Raw genomic sequence first — 18345 nt, 5'->3', positions numbered from 1 at the left:
CTTTAACGTTCTTCCTACTGGGCTTCGTCATAGTCCACTCACTCTAGCCTCATCTCATGGAAATGTCCATACCTATTATCACTTCTCTCATTACATTATTTCAGTTTATCACCTGCCAGCCTCATGGAGTTCCTTGAGGGCGAGAAGAGACTTGGCCATGTTTGCACCCATGGCACAGTGCCTTGCACATAATTAACTTGGGGTGAATGTTGAGATGAATGCTTGAGTGAATAAAATGGCTATCTAAATCATTTGAAGCTATTGACATAAATTTTATTACATGTTGTGCATGTTGATAACTTAATTAGATAAGCTCTGTCCTTTTAGGTATTATATAAAACATATTTATTACCTAATTCCTGAAAGGGATTTGGTGTTAAAAGACACCATTAAGAGAGCAAAAAGAGAAGCCAGACTGTGAGAATTATTCCCAATTACATGTATTTGACAAAAGACTCCCAACAAGAATGTGTTAATAGCTGCTATAATTCAATAAGAAAAAGACAAATCGCCTAATTAAAAACAGAAGAGAAAGATTTAATGGACATTTCACAAAAAAGGATATCCAAATGGCTAACAGGGATATTAAAAAGCACTTGACATTCTTAGTTATCAGGGAAATGCAGATAAAACCACAATGAGATAACACTACACACACCTACTGGAATGACACGGAGTTGGCAAGGATGTGGAGAGACTGGAACTCTCATGCATTGCTTGTGGGAGTGTAAATTGGCCTAATCATTTTAGGAAACTGTTTGACAATCTCTATGGACGCTAAATACACATCCACTTTATAACGCAGCAATTCGCTCTTAAGGATACACCCCAGGGCGTTTGTTCTTTAAAAGACATGAGAAAGAATGTTCATAGAAGCTTTACTCATAATAACCTCAAACTGGAAACGACCCCAAAGTTCATCAACAGGGGAATGGAAAAGTCATTGTGGAATGATCATAGAATAGAATATTACTATATGGCAACAAAAAAGAATGAATTATGACTTCACACAAACACACGGATGGCTTTCCATATTGAGTGAAAGGAGCCAGAAATGAGTACAAACTGCATGATTTCATTTATGGGAAGTTCAAGAACAGATAAAACTAATCTATGATGATGAAAATCAGAATAAAGTCTACCTTTTGGGAAGGTATCGACTAGGAAGGATCAAAAGAAGCCCTTTTTTGGGATGCTGGAAATATTTTATATTTTGATCAGGTGATGATTTTCTGGAGGATATACATGTAAAATTTCATCAAGCTGTACACTTAACACTGGTGTACTTCATGCATTTATACATGTGTTAAATTTCAATTAAAAAGTTAAGAAAAGAGGGATGCCTGGGTGGTTCAGTCAGTTAGCTGTCTGCCTTCGGCTCAGGTCATGATCCCGGGGTCCTGGGATCGAGTCCCACATCGGGCTCCTTGCTCAGCCGGGACCCTGTTTCTCCTTCTGCCTGCTGCTCCCCCTGCTTGTGCTCGCTGTTTCTGAAAAATAAAAAAGAAATCTTAAAAAAAAGTTAAGAAAAGACCCCAGGACAGTTTACGTTACATCTCTATTATGGACTGCAAGAGTTACAGATGACACAGCCACAAGACTTTGTTAACTCACATCTTCCACTCCTCCCCAACCGGGGCCGGTTCCTCATCCGTAAATAGTGATTAAACAGTACTTTCCTCACCCAGTTGTTGTAGAAATTAAATAAATAAATGCAGAAAAAAGAACTCAGGACAGTGCTTGGGACATAGTAAACGACAAGAATTAGTTATTATCATGGCACATCTGTGCTAAAATTGACACAGTACTCTAAAACATACCTGGCTGGTAGTTATATTTTCAAATCATTTTTAATCTAATGGCTGCCAACTTTTAAAAAAAAAATGATTGTGTCCTACAACCTGATTTTATATATGTATAATGGAAATAAATATATATGGAAATATATATATCTACAAATATATATATGGAATGTCAAATGGAAAAAAAGTAAAAAATAACCACAATCTATCACTCTTTTATTTAATAAATATTACAGTTTCAAAAATAGCAAATGGAAACAAAAAAAGCAAGCAAACAAAACAAATTTCACCACTCTGTTAAGACTTCGTAAAATAGGGGCGCCTGGGTGGCTCAGTCGTTAAGTGTCTGCCTTCGTCTCAGGTCATAATCCCAGGGTCCTGGGATCGAGCCCCGCATTGGGCTCCCTGCTCCGTGGGAAGCCAGCTTCTCCCTTTCCCACTCCCCCTGCTTGTGTTTCCTTTCTCGCTGTGTCTCTCTGTCAAATAAATAAAATCTTTAAAAAAAAAAAAAAGACTTCATAAAATAACAGGTAAATGTCCCTCACTTTTCCCCTTCACTCTTCAGGGGCAACCAACGTTATCGGGTCAACCAGTGTTTGGATTCTGTGTTCAGAAAAGAAACATTCTGCTCTGTGTATATTGGTCTGAGGATGATTAATAGTAAGCAATCAGGACACACAAGGCAAGAACCGAGTAATGCAGGTCTCTGATGGAGAAGCTGCCCTGGAATGTATCCTCATGTTCGTGGAGTCATAAGTCGCTCCTTTGTCCTTTGCCTAAACCAGCCCCTTCAGCATCACTCCCGCCAGCACCAAGACGTTTGGTAAAATAAGTACTAGGCATGCACAACCACAGACTCACAGCTGAGGCTTTGTCTTTTCTCAAATAAACATAATCCCAACAATGAGACATTGTCTGTGGGGACCAGGGGATGGTGGGAGGGGTAGTTAGTCAAATTCTCTTTTCTGACTACTTACTAGATTTATGAAGTTTTCCCCTTACTAATTCTGTTTTCCTCTTTTCTTGAACAGCTCCCAAGTGACATTTGATGTTCTCTCTAGTGTGACTTTCCGTGGGGGTCCCATGAGCCCCTTAAGGCAATGCAACTTGCTTGAGGCCTTTTTCTGCAGCTGAGGGTGGGAGGGGCGGGAGAGTTTCTGGAGTCTTCAGGCCCTTTTACCCAGAATCAAGGGTCCAGTTTTTCTCTTTGAAAATTATTTGACGTTTCTTTTCTAAAGCTCACAAATATTTTTGAATGTTTCTAGGCTGTTTAGATCGAATTTGGGGTGGGTTCAAGACTCACATATCTTTTTACCTTGAATTTTAAGATGTGATAAAAGGTTTTACTTTTATTTGCTCTCTTGCCCCCCATCTTTATTCATTGCATCTCTTCCCTAAACACTGACACTAGCATCCTGCCTTTTCCACTTATCAAATCCCTTTATTGGTTTCATTTATTAATTTATTCAACTCATACTTTGTCGAGCACTTAGCTGTTGTCAGGCACTGTCCTAGGTTTAGGGTCACGGCAGTGAATTAGACCAGGTAACGTATAGAGAATGGTATGTGGAGAGCAGGGTACTTATTTTAGCTACGTCAGTAAGGTAAGGCCTTTCCAAGAAGGTGATATTCCTTTTGATGCCTTTACTTTTTTCTCAAGTCTTTAGAAGGTCTTGGTGATGTTTTCTGTACTTCTCATTCTACTTCAACCTTCTTCCCTAGACCTTATGGCAGCACACCCTTTGCTTCGGCCCTTTCCTTGACTGTCCTACTTTCCTCTGCTTGCCCTCACTTTGGACTTCTCCTTCCTGACTGTCTCATGCTCCCTCGCTAATCATTTCCAGGAGTTTCCTTCAATAGCCATAGTTCTGTCACTAAGAATTTGCATGTGGGTGCTTAACACATACTTTTAAGTGATTTTAATATCATTCAGATGCCTTGGAAATTGCTATTTGAGAAATAATTCTAGTATACAAACCAGAGGTTTTAAAACTTCTGGTTTGATGAACCATTGCATGTAGGGGATAAAAACTTTAAGAGAGGTTCCTTTTCCAGCTTCTTCTGCTCAGCCCTGCAAATGCTGCCCACCTTATAAAGATGTCAGTTCAATAGTGTTTTGCCTTCATATACAGCCACGGGGGTAGCTATTAAAAACCCACTTGATATGAGTAGCATACATTGAAATCTGGAGTGGAAATGACTCTTAAAAAAAACCCCACACCCATTTTTAGTGTGACTCACATTTTGAACGAAGCCCAGACCACCTGTTGTTTATTCCCTACTCTTTGGAACGCTACCTTCAGTTTTTGGGTTTCCTCCAGAGGACAGGGGATAGATAAGGATTTGCACCTAGTCTTCTATTTAATAAATAAATCCAACAATGGAGTGGAACCTGTGAGCTTCATTAAACAATATACAGAGGCTGAATTTCTGAGTTTCTTGGCTTTCTTGGCCAGACCCTTGGTACCACATAACCTCTATAACAAAAGCCAGTGCTTAGCATGATACCAGGACCATGATTGCTAGTCAACATGTGAATGAATAGGAAGAGAAGGGCCATGTCTTATAAATAAATATTCACAAGCTCTTCAGAATAATTTGTTTCTGTCTCATCCATCATTTGAAAGCTGTCTATGTCAGCTTTTCCAACACTTTTATTCTCATAATGAGAAGCAGTTTTTATTAGAACAGTAAACACGAAACTACTATCTACACAGACTCAATGGCCTACAAAAAAAAAAAAAATACTTTGCACTCTCATTAAGAACAAAGCACCCAATTACATCAGATTGAACTTTGGAATCACGGCTTTGTTTTTGTTTCATCTTGTAACACTGAGCCTGGACTCAGAGGGAAAGGGTCAGGAAAAGTAGCTATTTGAGGATTTAATTAATGGATTAAGTCTCATAGCTCCTTTAGGGGCTGCTCCGGTTCAGCCCGAAGGGTGGTAGCATTGTGGTGGTTAAGAATCTGATTGTCAGTTTTGCAGGCTCTGTGATTTCATTCTGTCAGTTTGCCAAGGAATGAGCTGTCAGGCTCTTTCTATGTCTCAACTTCCCTCCTGGGTCTGTGCCTTCTGCCTCCCAGCCTCAGGCTTAGCCCCACCCAGACTCTGTGACCCATCTAGTGTGGAGGCCAGAGTGTTCCAGGGCTTTGCTACTCAAAATATGATCTCAGCAACAAGTGCATCATCTGCCCACCTGTTAGAAATGCAGAGTCTCAGGCTCCACCTCCTGAATCAGTAGCTGCCTCTTAGCGAGATCACTCGTCTGCGTGTTAAAGTTTGATAAGCACTATTCAAAGGGGCTCGAGCCCAGCAGTGAACAGAAGGCTATCAAACTTTAGTGAGCCTCTGAATCACTGTCAGCATCATTCGTCCAAAAATGAACATTCGTGGTCCCCACCCGAGATTTGAATCAGGGAGTCTGGGATAGGGCATAGAATCCCTCTTTGCTTGGGCATGTGCTTCTGAGCTCAGGTTCCATCCCAACTCTTGGGCTTCTATACAGTCTGGGATCTTTATTCCATTTCTATTCACTGGTGTCCTGTGTCTCAGTCTCTGCTTTAAAGATTATTTTCAAGGATGGCTTCAGAACTTCTATGCAGAAATGTCTTAACACAGCAATCTGATTTGAAGAAGGACCCTTGAAACTCTTTTTGCCGAACATTTTAGATAAGACCGAGGAAACATCAATGGCCCATATCAAGAAACCAGAGATGAATGATGGAGATTATTGGGGGATATCATTACTATTTGCTTGATTCCTGCCAGTCCCTCTCCCTGGGCCCAGAGACCTTCTCCTGAACTCCAGACTTGCAGTTGGAGCCTTTTAACCACAAGCAGTAGAACCAGTCTCTGCCCAACTCAGTGTAGGCATTTATTAGGAAGATATCAGATGACTCACAGAATAACAAGAAGACTAGAGAACAAGGCTCATAAGTGGGTAGGAGGCAGGGCAGATTTTGGGGTCTGAGTAGCAGGAGCTCCTTGATAGTTTTTTTCTGGGAGCCACCCTGGAGTGAATGAATTCCACCTATTTTCAATCTTTCTGCTACTTTTCTGAGGACTCAAATCCCGGGAGAGGAACATTTGGCCAGGCTGGGTGGGTGAGGGGTGGGCTGCCCACCTTCAGTAACAGTCTTAATAGACTGTATCCAAAAGGAAGGGTAATCCCCCCGTGGAAATTGGGGGCTAGAATAGATGCCTGGCAGCCAAAAAAAGCAATCAATGTCTTGTGACCTGATAGTATACTTCTGTGGTTTCTCAGACTTCACTGGAAGTAAGTTCCACGAGACCAGGATTTTTGTCTGTTTTGGTCTCTGTTATGTCCCATGCACATAGAACAGTTCCTGGCACATGGTAGATCATAAATATATATTAAATGAATGAATTAATGAATGAATGAATGCCCAGAGAGATGCTGTATGTCATGATGGTTAAGACCTAGTCTCTGGAGTCAGGCTGCCTGAGTTCAAAGCCCAATTCTCTTCCTTCCTTGTTGTGTTAACCTTGGTGGGTACTGAACTCCTTTGTGCTTATGTGCGTAGGCTTCCTCATAGCTAAAGTGACATTGACAAGAACACATTCCATTTCATAGGGTTGTAGTTAGAATGGATTTAGAACAGTGCCTATTATGTTGGCTGTGGTTTCCTCTATTTTTTTAAAATTTTTTATTGTTATGTTAATCACCATACATTACATCATTAGTTTTTAGTGTAGTGTTCCATGATTCATTGTTTGTGCATAACACCCAGTGCTCCACGCAGAATGTGCCCTTTTTGATACCCATCACCAGGCTAACCCATCCCCCCACCCCCCTCCTCTCTAGAACCCTCTGTTTTTCAGAGTCCATCATCTCTCATGGTTCGTCTCCCCTCCGATTTCCCCCCCTTCATTCTTCCCCTCCTGCTATCTTTTTTTTTTTCTTAACATATATTGCATTATTTGGTTCAGAAGAACAGATCTGTGATTCAACAGTCTTGCACAATTCACAGCGCTCACCATAGCACATACCCTCCCCAATGTCTATCACCCAGCCACCCCCTCCTTCCCACCCCCCACCACTCCAGCAAACCTCAGTTTGTTTCCTGAGATTAAAAATTCCTCATATCAGTGAGGTCATATGATACATACCTTTCTCTGATTGACTTATTTCACTCAGCATAACACCCTCCAGTTCCATCCACATCCTTGCAAATGGCAAGATCTCATTCCTTTTGATGGCTGCATAATATTCCATTGTGTATATATACCACCTTTCTTTATCCATTCATCTGTTGCTGGACATCTTGGCTCCTTCCACAGTTTGGCTATTGTGGACATTGCTTCTATAAACATTGGGGTGCACGTACCCCTTCGGATCCCTACATTTGTATCTTTGGGGTAAATACCCAGTAGTGCAATTGCTGGATCATAGAGTAGCTCTATTTTCAACTGTTTGAGGAACCTCCATACTGTTTTCCAGAGTGGTTGCCCCAGCTTGCATTCCCACCAACAGTGTAGGAGGGTTCCCCTTTCTCCACATCCCCGCCAACATCTGTCATTTCCTGACTTGTTAATTTTAGCCATTCTGACTGGTGTGAGGTGGTATCTCATTGAGGTTTTGATTTGGATCTCCCTGATGCCGAGCGATGTTGAGCACTTTTTCATGTGTCTGTTGGCCATTTGGATGTCTTCTTTGGAAAAATGTCTGTTCGTGTCTTCTGCCCATTTCTTGATTGGATTATTTGTTCTTTGGGTGTTGAGTTTGATAAGTTCTTTATAGATTTTGGATACAAGCCCTTTATCTGATATGTCATTTGCAAATATTTTCTCCCATTCTGTCGGTTGTCTTTTGGTTTTGTGGACTGTTTCTTTTGCTGGGCAAAAGCTTTTTATCTTGATGAAATCCCAATAGTTCATTTTTGCCCTGGCTTCCCTTGCCTTTGGCGATGTTTCTAGGAAGAAGTTGCTGCGGCTAAGGTCGAAGAGGTTGCTGCCTGTGTTCTCCTTTAGGATTTTGGTGGACTCCTGTCTCACATCTAGGTCTTTCAACCATTTGGAGTCTATTTTTGTGTGTGGTGTAAGGAAATGGTCCAGTTTCATTCTTCTGCATGTGGCTGTCCAATTTTCCCAACACCATTTGTTGAAGAGACTGTCTTTTTTCCATTGGACATTCTTTCCTGCTTTGTCAAAGATTAGTTGACCATAGAGTTGAGGGTCCATTTCTGGGCTCTCTATTCTGTTCCATTGATCGATGTGTCTGTTTTTGTGCCAGTACCATACCGTCATGATGATGACAGCTTTGTAATAGAGCTGGAAGTCCGGAATTGTGATGCCGCCAGCTTTGCTTTTCTTTTTCAACATTCCTTTGGCTATTCGGGATCTCTTCTGGTTGCATACAAATTTTAAGATTATTTGTTTGATTTCTTTGAAAAAAGTGGGTGGTATTTTGATGGGGATTGCATTGAATGTGTAGATTGCTCTAGGTAGCATTGACATCTTCACAATGTTTGTTCTTCCAATCCATAAGCATGGAATGGTTTTCCATTTTTTTGTGTCTTCCTCAATTTCTTTCAGGAGTGTTTTATAGTTTTCTGAGTACAGATCCTTTGCCTCTTTGGTTAGATTCATTCCTAGGTATCTTATGCTTTTGGGTGCAATTGTAAATGGGAGTGAGTCCTTAATTTCTATCTCTTCTGTCTTGTTGTTGGTGTATAGGAATGCCACTGATTTCTGTGCATTGATTTTATATCCTGCCACTTTACTGAATTCCTGTATGAGTTCTAGCCGTTTTGGGGTGGAGTCTTTTGGGTCTTCCACATACAGTATCATATCATCTGCAAAGAGTGAGAGTTTGACTTCCTCTTTGCTGATTTGGATGCCTTTGATTTCTTTTTGTGGTCTGATTGCTGTGGCTAGGACTTCTAATACTATGTTGAATAGCAGTGGTGATAGTGGACATCCCTGCCGCGTTCCTGACCTTAGGGGGAAAGCTCTCAGTTTTTCCCCATTGAGAATGATATTTGCTGTAGGTTTTTCATAGATGGCCTTTATGATATTGAGGTAGGTACCCTCTATCCCTATACTCTGAAGAGTTTTGATCAAGAAAGGATGTTGTACTTTGTCAAATGCTTTTTCTGCATCTATTGAGAGGATCATATGATTCTTGTTCTTTCTTTTGTTAACATGTTGTATCACGTTGATTGATTTGCGGATGTTGAACCAACCTTGCAGCCCAGGGATAAATCCCACTTGGTCGTGGTGAATAATCCTTTTAATGTACTGTTGGATCCTATTGGCTAGTATTTTGGTGAGAATTTTTGCATCCATGTTCATCAAGGATATTGGTCTGTAATTCTCCTTTTTGCTGGGGTCTTTGTTTGGTTTTGGGATCAAGGTAATGGCGGCCTCATAAAAAGAGTTTGGAAGTTTCCCTTCCATTTCTATTTTTTGGAACAGTTTCAGGAGAATAGGTATTAATTCTTCTTTAAATGTTTGGTAGAATTCCCCTGCGAAGCCATCTGACCCTGGGCTTTTGTTTCTTGGGAGATTTTTGATGACTGCTTCAATTTCCTTTGTGGTTATAGGTCTGTTCAGGTTCTCTATTTCTTCCTGGTTCAGTTTTGTTAGTAGATACATCTCTAGGAATGCACCCATTTCTTCCAGGTTCTCTAATTTGCTGGCATAGAGTTGCTCATAATATGTTCTTATAATTGTATTTCTTTGGTGTTGGTTGTGATCTCTCCTCTTTCATTCATGATTTTGTTGATTTGGGTCCTTTCTCTTTTCTTTTTGATAAGTCTGGCCAGGGGTTTATCAATCTTGTTAATTCTTTCAAAGAACCAGCTCCTAGTTTCGTTGATCTGTTCTACTGTTCTTTTGGTTTCTAGTTCATTGATTTCTGCTCTGATCTTTATTATTTCTTGTCTCCTGCTGGGTTTAGGCTTTATTTGATGGTTTTTCTCTAGCTCCTTTAGGTGTAGGGTTAGGTTGAGTATTTGAGACCTTTCTTGTTTCTTGAGAAAGGCTTGTATTGCTATATACTTTCCTCTCAGGACTGCCTTTGCTGTATCCCATAGATTTTGAACAGTTGTGTTTTCATTTTCATTGGTTTCCATGAATTTTTTAAATTCTTCTTTAATTTCCTGGTTGACCCATTCATTCTTTAGTAGGATGCTCTTTAGCCTCCATGTATTTGAGTTCTTTCCGACTTTCCTCTTGTGATTGAGTTCTAGTTTCAAAGCACTGTGGTCTGAAAATATGCAAGGAATAATCCCAATCTTTTGGTACCAGTTGAGACCTGGTTTGTGACCTAGGATGCGATCAGTTCTGGAGAATGTTCCATGGGCACTAGAGAAGAATGTGTATTCCGTTGCTTTGGGATGCAATGTTCTGAATATGTCCGTGAAGTCCATTTGGTCCAGTGTTTCATTTAAAGTCTTTATTTCCTTGTTGATCTCTTGCTTAGATGAGCTGTCCATTTTAGTCAGGGGGGTGTTAAAGTCCCCCACTATTATTGTATTGTTGTCAATGTGTTTCTTTGCTTTTGTTATTAATTGCCTTATATAATTGGCTGCTCCCATGTTAGGGGCATAGATATTTACAATTGTTAGATCTTCTTGTTGGATAGACCCTTTAAGTAGGATATAGTGTCCTTCTTCATCTCTTTGTTTTAAAATCTAATTTGTCTGATATAAGGATTGCCACCCCAGCTTTCTTTTGGTGTCCATTAGCATGGTAAATGGTTTTCCACCCCTTCACTTTCAATGTGGGGGTGTCTTTGGGTCTAAAATGAGTATCTTGCAGACAGCATATCGATGGGTCTTGTTTTTTAATCCAATCTGATAGCCTGTGTCTTTTGATTGGGGCATTTAGCCCATTTACATTCAGGGTAACTATTGAAAGATATGAATTTAGTGCCATTGTATTGCCTGTAAAGTGACTGTTACTGTATATTGTCTGTATTCCTTCTGGTCCATGCTGCTTTTAGGCTCTCTCTTTGCTTAGAGGACCCCTTTCAATATTTCTTGTAGGGCTCGTTTCCTGTTTGCAAATTCCTTTAGTTTTTGTTTGTCCTGGAAGATTTTTATCTCTCCTTCCTTTTTTAATGACAGCCTAGCTGGATATAGTATTCTTGGCTGCATTTTTTTCTCGTTTGGTGCTCTAATATATCATGCCAGTCCTTTCTGGCCTGCTAGGTCTCTGTGGATAGGTCTGTTGCCAATCTAATGTTTCTACAATTATAGATTACATATCTCTTCTCCTGAGCTGCTTTCAGGATTTTCTCTTTGTCTCTGAGACTCGTAAGTTTTACTATTAGATGTCAGGGTGTTGACCTATTTTTATTGATTTTGAGAGGGGTTCTCTGTGCCTCCTGGATTTTGATGCCTATTTCCTTCCCCACATAGGGAAATTCTCTGCTATAATTTGCTCCAATACACCTTCTGCCCCTCTCTCTCTTCTTCTTCTGGGATTCCAATTATTGTAATGTTGTTTCGTCTTATTGGATCACTTATCTCTCGAATTCTGTCCTCGTGATCCAGTAGTTGTTTATCTCTCTTTTTCTCAGCTTCTTTATTTTCCATCATTTGGTCTTCTTATATCACTGATTCTCTCTTCTGCCTCATTTAACCTAGCAGGTAGTGCCCCCATTTTTGATGGCACCTCATTAACAGCCTTTTTGATTTCGACTTGGTTAGATTTTAGTTCTTTTATTTCTCCAGAAAGGGTTTCTCTAATAACTTCCACGCTTTTTTCAAGCCCAGCTAGTATCTTTAAAGTCATGATTCTGAACTCTAGGTCTGACATCGCACTAATGTCCGTATTGAGTAGGTCCCTGGCAGACAGTACTACCTCTTGTTCTTTTTGTTGAGGTGATTTTTTTCGTCATGTCATTTTGTCCAGGGAAGAATAGATGAATGAGAGAACAAATGCTAACAGGTTTACAACATCCCCAGAAAATATATTCTAATCAAATCAGAAAAGACCTGAAACCAGGGGAAAAGAAAGGGAAAGAAAGAAAAAAGAGAGAAAAAAAAGAAAAAGATAAAAACAAACAAAAACAGAACAAAACAAAACAAAACAAAACAGAATATGATCAAATATGATCAGGCTGGTGCATAGATCAGTGCCACACACTAGATTTTGGGTGTATTTTAGTCTGTTAGAAGAAAGTGCCTCCTAAAATTTTAAAGAAAGAAAGACTTATATATGTACAAAATAAGGGTTGATATGATGAAGGGATGGAATATGACTGTAAAGATGAAAATTGTAAAAAATTTTAAAAAAAGAATTGATAAGAAGATGTTTGAAAAAAGAAAGAAGAGGATTAAAGAAAAGAAAGAAAGAAAAAAAAGGGGGGGCGGAGAATGTGATCAGGCAGGAAACTAGAACAAAGCCATACACTAGAGATATAGGGTATATTTTGATATGCTAGAAGAAGCTGTATCTCAAAATTTTAAGGAGAGAACAACTTATATACATATCTGCCAAAAATAAGGGTACCTATTATGAAGGGATAGAATATGACTCTAAAAATGAAAAATAAAAATGTTTTTTTAAAAAAGGATTGATGAGATGTTGTTTGAAAAAGGGGAAAAGAAAAATTCAAAAAATAAACCAGTTAAAAAAATTAACTTTGAAAGACTAATGAATCATGGTAAAAAAAGCCATGAATTCTATGTGCAGTATTCCCCTAGCGGTGGAGTGCTGTGGTTGTCCTTGAGTGGTAAACTTGGTCTTGGCTGGCTGTTCGTGCGGATCTTCTGGGGGAGGGGCCTATTGCTGTGGTTCCCAAAATGTCTTTGCCGGAGGCGGAATTGCCCTGCCTTTGCCCGTTGGGGCTAAGCAATCTGCTTGGGTTTGCTCTCGGGAGCTTTTGTTCCCTGCAAACTTTCCATACAGCTTTGGAGGACGACAGTGAAAATGGCGGCCTCCCAATCTCCACCCCGGAGGAGCTGAGAATTTGGGGCCCCACTCCTCAGTGCACCCCCAGAGAAAAGCAGTCAGTCACTCCTGTCTCCCCAGTCTCCGGCCGCACTCCATGCTCACCCGGCCTGTGACCGAGCGTTTCTATCTCTGGCACCCGACCCCATGTGGAGTCTCCAAACCCAGCAGATCCCTGCGGTGCGCTCCTGCGCCGCTCCTCCCGGGGGAGGAAGAAAGGGGAGTCTCCCCGGATCTGCCACTTGTTGGGTCCCTGCTGGAGGAGCAGTGGCCCGACTGGCCCGCGGGTCACAGTTTATGGCAACCCCGAGCTGAGAGCCCGCGCCTCGGCTCCGTCTCTGCAGCCGGCTTCCCCGCTCCGATACCTGGGAGCTCTGCCGCACTCAGGCACCCCCGGTCTTTCTGTGACCCCGAGGGTCCTGAGACCACACTGTCCCGCGAGGGTTCCACCCCCCGCTTAGCCACTGGAGCGATGTCCCTCAGCAGAGCCGACTTCTAAAAGTTCCGATTTTGTGCTCCGCGGCTCTATCACTTGCCAGAAGCAGCCAACGGAGGCCCCTCCCCCGCCGTCTATCCTCCCGAATATCGCCTTGGATTCACTTCTCCGCACGTCCTACCTTCCAGAAAGTGGTCGCTTTTCTGTTCAGAGAGTTGTTGCTATTCTTTTCTTCGCTCTCCTGTTGAGTTCGTAGGTGTTCAGAATAGTTTGATCTCTATCCAGCTGAATTCCTGAGACCAGACGAAATCCAGGTCTCCTACTCCTCCGCCATCTTGCTCCGCCCCACCGGTTTCCTCTATCTATTGCAGTGTACAAACTATCCCCAAACTTAGAGACTTAGATGGACATTTTATGTCCATTTATGTTTGATTCTGATTCTGTAATTTGGACAGGGCTCAGAAGGGACAACTCGTCTCTGCTCCCTGTAGTGTCTGCTGGTGCTGGAATATCCATGATAGTGCCTCGGCTCACGTATCTGACACCTCAGCAAAGATAGCTCAAATGGTTGGGAGCTGGCAGAAAGAGTTTGCCTGGGATCATATATCTGGGACCTCGGTTCTTGCTGTGAGCTGGGCTCTCCATTCTCTTCCATGTAGCCGTAGTACCGCTGCTTCTCATGTGGTCTCTCTGTGGAGTCTCTGAGCTGCCCATGCAAGAAGTTTGGCTGATCTGCTTCCAAGGGTGCAAAAGCTTCTAGATTCTTGAGGCATAAGGTCTCAAGGCTTAGGTTGCATTCTATTGGTTTTTCAACCTTGGCACTTTTGACATTTGGGGCTGGGTAATTCTTTGAGGTGGGGGACTGTACTGTCCGTTGTTCCATGTCTGACACCTTTCTGGCCTCTACCCACTAGATGCCAGTTGCACTCCCCTTCCCCTAACTTTTGACAAAATTGTCTCCAAACATTTTCAGAAGTACCCTGGGAGGGCAAAGTCTCCCCTGGTTGAGAATAATTTGGTTAAAGCAAGTCACAGGTCCAGCCGAGATTTAAGGAGGGAGACTGAAGAAGGTACAAGTGCCAGGGAACCTGGTTCATTTGGGGCCATCAGTGTGCAGACTCCCATTGCTATTATCATCTCCAAACATTGCTTGAGGTAGGAATCCCCGTTCCTGAATTCTGCCCATGAAGTTGGGCCTTGTCTCCCTCTTTCTAATGGGCTGCTCATTCTAACTGCTTGTCTGATGTCCTCACTTGTCACTGGCAGGACCCTGCAATCTCCATGTCTGGTCACTGCTCTTGGCTTCCTTTCCTGCACCACCCTCGGGGCCAGCAGTGGCTCTTTCCTCTCCTTCCCGTATTCCTGCAGTTAACTGAGCTATCTCTAGTGCTCGTCTTAGAGCATATGACCAGACTCTGGGGCGGCAAAGGTTGATCTTGTAGCCTCTGAATATGGTATACGCTCTCATACCCACACACAGTCACTACACTCTCTCTCTCTTCCCCCACTAACTCCTATTTTTTCTTCCAGATTCATCTTAGGGGTCATCTCCCCCGGGGAAACCTTCTGAAAAGCCCAGTCTCCAGTCCAATTTAGGAGTTTTGGGAGGGCGGAGTCCATGTCATATTCATCTTCAAGTTCCCACAGTGTCTATTGCATGGAAACTATTTCTTATATCAATAAATGAGTGATTTAAAAGCCAAGGGAAAGAATTTAAAATTCGAGGAGAGACTGAAGAAATGTGGAAGTAATCATGTCATGATCTAGGGCAGAGCCGTCTGGGCAAGAGGATCTGCATGTTCACAGCCAGAGGCTTCAGGGGCTATGTGTGTTTGGGGCAAGCGAGGAGGCCCATGAGGCCCGGGAAGAATAAGGAAGGCAGAGAAAGCAGGAGATGAAGTCAGACAGGTAATGGGATAGGATCATTTGGCTTTGTAGGTCAAGGTAAGTGCTCTGGATTTTATTCTGAATGAGACAGGAAGCCATGGGAGGAAGATTTGAGCAGAAGAGTGACTTATACTGACCTCTGATGTTAGAGGATTATTCTGGCTCCCATGTTGAGAATAGACTGGGCAGGCCAGCATGGAAGCGGTGAGGAAGCTTTTGCCATATCTGGCAAGAGATGCTGGTGGCCTTTCTTGGTGGACTGGATGAGAGAAGGAATGGTGTCGGGGATGACTTCATGGCTTGGGACCTGAGCAAGAAGAATGGAGAACAATTCTGTGACAGGGGGAGATTGCTTAGGGATGGAAATTAACTGTTTAGCTTTGGCATGTTAAGTATGAGATGCTTACTGTGTATTTAACTGGTTGCAGAGTAGACCGTTGGATACATAAGTGTGAAGTGCACAGGAGGGGTATGAACTGAATATGTAAATGTGGAAGTTCTTCGCTCTACTACTTAAGCTAGGATAAACTTCTGTGATTAAAGAAAACGAGACGATACAATGGTTCAAAACAATAGGATTTTATTTCTCATAATGCAACAGTCTGGGAAAGTTCTAGACCATTGGCAAACTGAGACAAGACCTACATCTATAGAGATTTGGGGACAAAAGCCTGATTAAAGTGGTTCAACAAAAAAGGAAAAAGGGGGCATTGGATTTGGAGACTGTGTATAAACAATTCATTTAAGGAGTTTTGTTATGAAGGGGAGCCAAGAAATGGGGGGGTGGCTTAAGGGAGATGTAGGTTCCAGACTTTGTTGTTATTGCTATTGTTGTTTTTTGTTTTAATGTTTTAAGGCTTTTTTAAAGTAGGAGAAATGACAACATGTTTGCATGCTGATGGGAATGGTTCAGAGAGGATGACACAGGAAGGAGAGAAGGCGTTTCAAGAGCCCCCAGTCCTTGAGTAGGCAGAAGAAATGCCAACCAGAATGAGGGCTTGGCTTTAGACAGGAGTAAGAACCATTGTTCATCCATAAAAACAGCAGGCTAGTCGAGTGGATGGGCACAGATGCAGGTAGGGGGATCAACCATCCTGGTGTGTCTCAGACTGAAGGCTTTTGGGGATCATGAGACTTTCAGTGCCCAAATGCACGTAGCCAATGGCAAACAGGAATGTTTGGTCGGTCACCTTAGAGGTAGGAAACTTTGTGGTGTGAGTTTATGGAAGTTCTCTTTTGATTGTTTGGAGTGTGGCCAAATGAGGAAGGGTAAATAGATATGACCCATTACTAAGCATCTACATAGACTGAATCCCACCATTATACAATGTGAAGGGTCAACGTGAGGTTGTTTTCCCTGTTCTTGAGGAGTTTAGGCTAGTCGGAAAGATAGAAAAGAACATGACTATTATAAAGCAAGCCAACATGGGATGTGTGTAATGGAGCATCTAAGTCATGTTCCATATTCTTTGGGAACCTATTATCTGCTAGAGTAGATAATACTCAGTAATAATAACCATAGCAATAACAGTTAATATTTCCTGAGATCTTACTGATTTCCAGCCGACGTACATCCATTGTTTTATCTTCACAACAACTTATTGGGGAGGTACTATTGTTATCATCTCCATTTTACAACTGAGAAAATAAATGCACAGTGACTAAACAATTTCTTCAGGCCATACACAAGTGGTAGAGGCACGTCTTTTAACGCTGGTGACTCCCTGCCCAAGCTTTTAAGTGCTACACTGCCCTGTCTCTAGGAATTGCTGTAAAGCATGGTAGTATGTGATGAATAGTACTGACAAGTGCCCTACAAATTTGGAAGGAGAGATAACTTTTGTTTAGGCAATCAGGGAAGCCTTCCTGGAGGAAGTGTTATTAAATGGAACTTGAAGGAGTTTAGGATTTCATTAGGTAGAGGTGAGGGAAGGACATGCCAGGCAGGGAAACCTCAAAGAAAACTAAGTTCTCTTTTTTGTCACCTGCTAACCTCATCAACTCCAAGTCTCTATGCTTTTCCTTTGCTTGCTAGAAAGTTCTTTGTGATATTAAGAAAGTAGAACCACCTAGTAGAATAATTTTAACTTTTTTACACATGCCCAGCTTGTCTCTAGAGTTCCAGAATGGACATCAGAACTCTGTTGGTCTTCAGAAGAAAAATAAGAAAAAATATATTTTAATTAACAAATATATATATATATTTAAAAGCATAACAGACATACAGAAATTGTACCAGTTATAAGTATATTCATTAAACATACCTGTATAACAACCTACAATTAAGAAATAGAATTTTGCCAGCATTGCAGGATTCCCCTTCATGCTACTTTTTAATCACAATCCCCTATACCTATTCCCATTCAAACCTAGTGATTATCGAGACTGCTAAAATTATAAATTAGTTTTGCCTATTTTTGAATTTGGTATAAAGGGAATCCTACACTTTGTTCTTTTTTGTATCTGGCTTCTTTGGCTCCTTTTACACAGTTTGTTTGTAAGATTCGTTCATAATGTTGAACATAGTTGTAGGTTTTTCGTTCTCCTGCTATATGGTATTTTACTGCATGAATATTCTGGAAAATTCCACTATTTATTAAATCATTCTACTATTGGGGTGCCTGGGTGGCTTTGTCAGCTGAGCGTCTGCCTTCAGCACAGGTCATGATCCTGGGGTCCTGGGATGGAGCCCAGCATCCGGCTCCCCGCTCAGCGGGGAGTCTGCTTCACCCTTTTCCTCTGCCCCTTCCCCTCCCCCACCCTGCTCATTCTCTCTCTCAAATAAATAATAAAATAAAATCTTTAAGAAAATCGTTCTACTGTTGATGTGTGTTTGAATAATTCCCAGTTTTTGGCAATTAAGAATAGTGTTGCCATGAACATTTTTGCCCATGCCTTTTGAAAATGTGCTCATTTCTTTTGAGCATAAACTTGCACATGTATTTAGAAGTATGCCAGCTTCTTTCTAGTATTCCCATGTCCTAGCACCTGACTGTGCTGCTAGCACCACCAGGCATGTACTGATGAGGTTATGGGGTCAAAACGGCCACTTACCAGTGCTCTTGGTTTGAGGCAGAGCTTTTCACCAGATTACAAAATGCACTGAAACCAGGTAACCAGGTCTCCAGAGATGAAAATAAAGTATTACACATAGGCAATAATATATTGCATGTAGCCAAGATCAAGCACAAGTCAATTCTATCTCCTTCCTGAGTGGCTCTGGTCCAAAACTATTAACATGGCTAATTCTCAATTCCTTCTGAGACACTTCAATTGCAAAGCCCTTGTAAGTT

At 41.6% G+C, this 18345-nt stretch overlaps 1 long non-coding RNA gene across 1 annotated transcript in view; it reads right to left on the bottom strand.

Moving 5' to 3' along the window:
- Positions 1-226: 226 nt before the first annotated feature.
- The window catches only part of LOC141372475 (uncharacterized), a 51015-nt gene continuing 32896 nt past the window's right edge, over positions 227-18345 (bottom strand). Inside the window, exon 3 of the long non-coding RNA XR_012377736.1 lies at positions 227-1490. This is a non-coding gene — a long non-coding RNA (uncharacterized lncRNA). The remainder of the gene's footprint in view (positions 1491-18345) is intronic.

Source organism: Callorhinus ursinus, unplaced genomic scaffold (assembly GCF_003265705.2).
Source record: "Callorhinus ursinus isolate GAN/ISIS: 27379988/994484 unplaced genomic scaffold, GSC_fseal_2.0 scaffold4, whole genome shotgun sequence".
Classification (NCBI taxonomy): domain Eukaryota; kingdom Metazoa; phylum Chordata; class Mammalia; order Carnivora; family Otariidae; genus Callorhinus; species Callorhinus ursinus.
The sequence above is the reverse complement of the archived record's forward strand: the minus strand, read 5'-3'. Positions and strand labels throughout refer to the sequence as shown.